The 5,000-nt window shown below is 69.3% G+C and overlaps 2 non-coding genes across 2 annotated transcripts; both read left to right on the top strand.

Moving 5' to 3' along the window:
- Nucleotides 1–1,373: 1,373 nt before the first annotated feature.
- Nucleotides 1,374–1,492, top strand: LOC148109860 (5S ribosomal RNA). Its single transcript, XR_015724918.1, has one exon. It is a non-coding gene; the product is annotated as a 5S ribosomal RNA (ribosomal RNA).
- Nucleotides 1,493–3,422: 1,930 nt separating this feature from the next.
- On the top strand, nt 3,423–3,541 carry LOC148109859 (5S ribosomal RNA). Its single transcript, XR_015724917.1, has one exon. It is a non-coding gene; the product is annotated as a 5S ribosomal RNA (ribosomal RNA).
- The last annotated feature ends 1,459 nt before the right edge of the window (nt 3,542–5,000 follow it).

The raw sequence follows: 5,000 nt of genomic DNA, 5'->3' as shown, positions 1-5,000 counted from the left end.
CCCGCCTCCTGCCTGGGCCCGCCTACACCTTCTCCCCACCAGCCCTGGGCTGCGCTCCCGCCAGAAGGGCATGGCCCTCCTTCGCACCGGTCACCGTCCCTTTGCCCCTGGGCCCGGGCGTCCGTGCTCCGTGCGCACAGGACACGAGATGGCCAACCGCCCGGGGCCTCAGGCCCCGTGGGCACCCGACTCCGCGCCCCGTCTCAGCGGAACAGCGAGGCTCGCTCCCTCAGCGAGACCCCGGGGCGCCCCGCACCACGGCCACAAGGGCCACCAGAAAATAAAGGACGGGGCAAAAGAAAGAATGCCTCGCACGCCCCCACGCCAGAGGGGTGCTGGGCAGGAATGGCCGCCCATCGGGATTCCCGCCACCTGGGCTGCAAGTCCTCGGGCTCCGAGGGAGGGCTCCTATGGCAGCTCCAGGGCGCGGCCGCCTTGCCCAAAGCGCGCCCAAGCGCGACCGCCCTCCCGTGGGCTAGCTGCCGCGCCCACACAGCGTCCTGTGTGTCCCTGTGTGTGGGTGTGTGTCACCTGTGTGCACCTGGGTCTCTGTCCCTGTCCCCGTCCGCATCCGGGTCGGGGTCTGCGTGTCTGTGCTGGGGTGTGAGAGGGTCTGTGTGTTGGATAATCTAATCTCTCTCTCTCTTTCTCTCTGTCACACACACAGACACACACACACACACACACAGAGACACACAGACACACACACACACACACACACACACACACACACACACACTCTGTCCCTCCCCGTCTCTCCCGTCCAGTGTGTCCCCTAAGTGTTCCCCCACTCCGTGTCTCTCTGTCTTTCCCTGTGTGTCTGTGTGTCTGCGTATTGCGAGCCGGCCCCTGGTGTCTCTCGATCAGGTCCTGGTGTCGCTGGGTGGGGAGGGGAAGGGTGGCGGAGGAAGGGCCACGGGGTTGGGATGGTGATGATGGTCTGTGGTGGCGCCCGAGGCTTCCGGTGGGCTTTGAGCCCGGCGGCGGGGAGAGGAGGAAAGGCCAGTGGGCGGGTTGTGCTCCCCGCGGAGGGCGGGGGGGTTGGGGGGCGCTCTGAGAACACCTCGGGCCTCGCCCCCGGCGCCCCGACCCACCCCGTTGCCATCCCGGGAGCCAAGCGGCGGCGCGGCAGGAGAGTCCCGGGACGGGAGAGCGCGCGGACTTCCGCGGCTCCAGGGTGCCGGAGGCATCTTGTCCCCTGGGCGTGCTGGCAGGCAGGCAGGCAGGCAGGCAGGCACCAGGCACAGGCCAGGCGAGGAGGGCTGACAATCGCTCGGCAGGGGCTGGGCTGGGGCTGGGGCTGGGGCTGGGGCTGGGGCTGGGGCTGGGAGGGGCGGAGCAGGCTCTTGGGGCACCGAGCGGCAGCCACAGGCGTCTACGGCCATACCACCCTGAACGCGCCCGATCTCGTCTGATCTCGGAAGCTAAGCAGGGTCGGGCCTGGTTAGTACTTGGATGGGAGACCGCCTGGGAATACCGGGTGCTGTAGGCTTTTCTCCTTTTCTTTTCCTTTCCTTGCCCTTCGCCCTCCCTTCCACTCCCTCTGCCGCCAGCGGCCCGCCCCCCCAACCTTGCCCAACCCGGCTCCATTCAAACCCCACGTGCCCCCACCTCACCACAGGCCATGCGTGGTGGGCCCGACCCGCTCGCCACACGCCACACGCCACACGCGCAGCGCAACGCGGAACCCTGGCCCTCTGCGGGTGCCCGTGGCACAGCCAGGCGCCCACAGCCCAGCGCTTCCACCTCCAAGCCCCAGGAACGCCCACAGCCTATCCCGGGGTGCGGGCTGGGGGCTGGTGTGCAGGGCGGTGGGCGCTCAGGGGGCGGCGCGAGCGGAGGCGGAGGCGGCGGAGGGGGGTGGAGGGAAAGCGGCCCGGGCGAGAGGAACCGCGGGAGCCCCGGGCGGGCCGTGACACCGCCTCTGCAGGCGTGCGCTCCCTGGGTTCTCGGCCTCCTCCCTGCCTCCGGGCCCTCTCCTCTCCCGAGCCCCTAGCAGTTCGCTTGGGCCGCCCGCCCACCGCAGCGCCCCGGGCCAACCGCCTGCCGGCCCCGCCTCCTGCCTGGGCCCGCCTACACCTTCTCCCCACCAGCCCTGGGCTGCGCTCCCGCCAGAAGGGCATGGCCCTCCTTCGCACCGGTCACCGTCCCTTTGCCCCTGGGCCCGGGCGTCCGTGCTCCGTGCGCACAGGACACGAGATGGCCAACCGCCCGGGGCCTCAGGCCCCGTGGGCACCCGACTCCGCGCCCCGTCTCAGCGGAACAGCGAGGCTCGCTCCCTCAGCGAGACCCCGGGGCGCCCCGCACCACGGCCACAAGGGCCACCAGAAAATAAAGGACGGGGCAAAAGAAAGAATGCCTCGCACGCCCCCACGCCAGAGGGGTGCTGGGCAGGAATGGCCGCCCATCGGGATTCCCGCCACCTGGGCTGCAAGTCCTCGGGCTCCGAGGGAGGGCTCCTATGGCAGCTCCAGGGCGCGGCCGCCTTGCCCAAAGCGCGCCCAAGCGCGACCGCCCTCCCGTGGGCTAGCTGCCGCGCCCACACAGCGTCCTGTGTGTCCCTGTGTGTGGGTGTGTGTCACCTGTGTGCACCTGGGTCTCTGTCCCTGTCCCCGTCCGCATCCGGGTCGGGGTCTGCGTGTCTGTGCTGGGGTGTGAGAGGGTCTGTGTGTTGGATAATCTAATCTCTCTCTCTCTTTCTCTCTGTCACACACACAGACACACACACACACACACACAGAGACACACAGACACACACACACACACACACACACACACACACACACACTCTGTCCCTCCCCGTCTCTCCCGTCCAGTGTGTCCCCTAAGTGTTCCCCCACTCCGTGTCTCTCTGTCTTTCCCTGTGTGTCTGTGTGTCTGCGTATTGCGAGCCGGCCCCTGGTGTCTCTCGATCAGGTCCTGGTGTCGCTGGGTGGGGAGGGGAAGGGTGGCGGAGGAAGGGCCACGGGGTTGGGATGGTGATGATGGTCTGTGGTGGCGCCCGAGGCTTCCGGTGGGCTTTGAGCCCGGCGGCGGGGAGAGGAGGAAAGGCCAGTGGGCGGGTTGTGCTCCCCGCGGAGGGCGGGGGGGTTGGGGGGCGCTCTGAGAACACCTCGGGCCTCGCCCCCGGCGCCCCGACCCACCCCGTTGCCATCCCGGGAGCCAAGCGGCGGCGCGGCAGGAGAGTCCCGGGACGGGAGAGCGCGCGGACTTCCGCGGCTCCAGGGTGCCGGAGGCATCTTGTCCCCTGGGCGTGCTGGCAGGCAGGCAGGCAGGCAGGCAGGCACCAGGCACAGGCCAGGCGAGGAGGGCTGACAATCGCTCGGCAGGGGCTGGGCTGGGGCTGGGGCTGGGGCTGGGGCTGGGGCTGGGGCTGGGAGGGGCGGAGCAGGCTCTTGGGGCACCGAGCGGCAGCCACAGGCGTCTACGGCCATACCACCCTGAACGCGCCCGATCTCGTCTGATCTCGGAAGCTAAGCAGGGTCGGGCCTGGTTAGTACTTGGATGGGAGACCGCCTGGGAATACCGGGTGCTGTAGGCTTTTCTCCTTTTCTTTTCCTTTCCTTGCCCTTCGCCCTCCCTTCCACTCCCTCTGCCGCCAGCGGCCCGCCCCCCCAACCTTGCCCAACCCGGCTCCATTCAAACCCCACGTGCCCCCACCTCACCACAGGCCATGCGTGGTGGGCCCGACCCGCTCGCCACACGCCACACGCCACACGCGCAGCGCAACGCGGAACCCTGGCCCTCTGCGGGTGCCCGTGGCACAGCCAGGCGCCCACAGCCCAGCGCTTCCACCTCCAAGCCCCAGGAACGCCCACAGCCTATCCCGGGGTGCGGGCTGGGGGCTGGTGTGCAGGGCGGTGGGCGCTCAGGGGGCGGCGCGAGCGGAGGCGGAGGCGGCGGAGGGGGGTGGAGGGAAAGCGGCCCGGGCGAGAGGAACCGCGGGAGCCCCGGGCGGGCCGTGACACCGCCTCTGCAGGCGTGCGCTCCCTGGGTTCTCGGCCTCCTCCCTGCCTCCGGGCCCTCTCCTCTCCCGAGCCCCTAGCAGTTCGCTTGGGCCGCCCGCCCACCGCAGCGCCCCGGGCCAACCGCCTGCCGGCCCCGCCTCTTGCCTGGGCCCGCCTACACCTTCTCCCCACCAGCCCTGGGCTGCGCTCCCGCCAGAAGGGCATGGCCCTCCTTCGCACCGGTCACCGTCCCTTTGCCCCTGGGCCCGGGCGTCCGTGCTCCGTGCGCACAGGACACGAGATGGCCAACCGCCCGGGGCCTCAGGCCCCGTGGGCACCCGACTCCGCGCCCCGTCTCAGCGGAACAGCGAGGCTCGCTCCCTCAGCGAGACCCCGGGGCGCCCCGCACCACGGCCACAAGGGCCACCAGAAAATAAAGGACGGGGCAAAAGAAAGAATGCCTCGCACGCCCCCACGCCAGAGGGGTGCTGGGCAGGAATGGCCGCCCATCGGGATTCCCGCCACCTGGGCTGCAAGTCCTCGGGCTCCGAGGGAGGGCTCCTATGGCAGCTCCAGGGCGCGGCCGCCTTGCCCAAAGCGCGCCCAAGCGCGACCGCCCTCCCGTGGGCTAGCTGCCGCGCCCACACAGCGTCCTGTGTGTCCCTGTGTGTGGGTGTGTGTCACCTGTGTGCACCTGGGTCTCTGTCCCTGTCCCCGTCCGCATCCGGGTCGGGGTCTGCGTGTCTGTGCTGGGGTGTGAGAGGGTCTGTGTGTTGGATAATCTAATCTCTCTCTCTCTTTCTCTCTGTCACACACACAGACACACACACACACACACACAGAGACACACAGACACACACACACACACACACACACACACACACACTCTGTCCCTCCCCGTCTCTCCCGTCCAGTGTGTCCCCTAAGTGTTCCCCCACTCCGTGTCTCTCTGTCTTTCCCTGTGTGTCTGTGTGTCTGCGTATTGCGAGCCGGCCCCTGGTGTCTCTCGATCAGGTCCTGGTGTCGCTGGGTGGGGAGGGGAAGGGTGGCGGA

The sequence above is a fragment of the Ursus americanus genome, chromosome 6 (genome assembly GCF_024610735.1).
Source record: "Ursus americanus isolate L20-20 chromosome 6, mUrsAme1.1.p, whole genome shotgun sequence".
In the NCBI taxonomy this organism is placed as follows: Eukaryota; Metazoa; Chordata; class Mammalia; order Carnivora; family Ursidae; genus Ursus; species Ursus americanus.
This window is presented reverse-complemented; position numbering and strand designations above follow the sequence as displayed.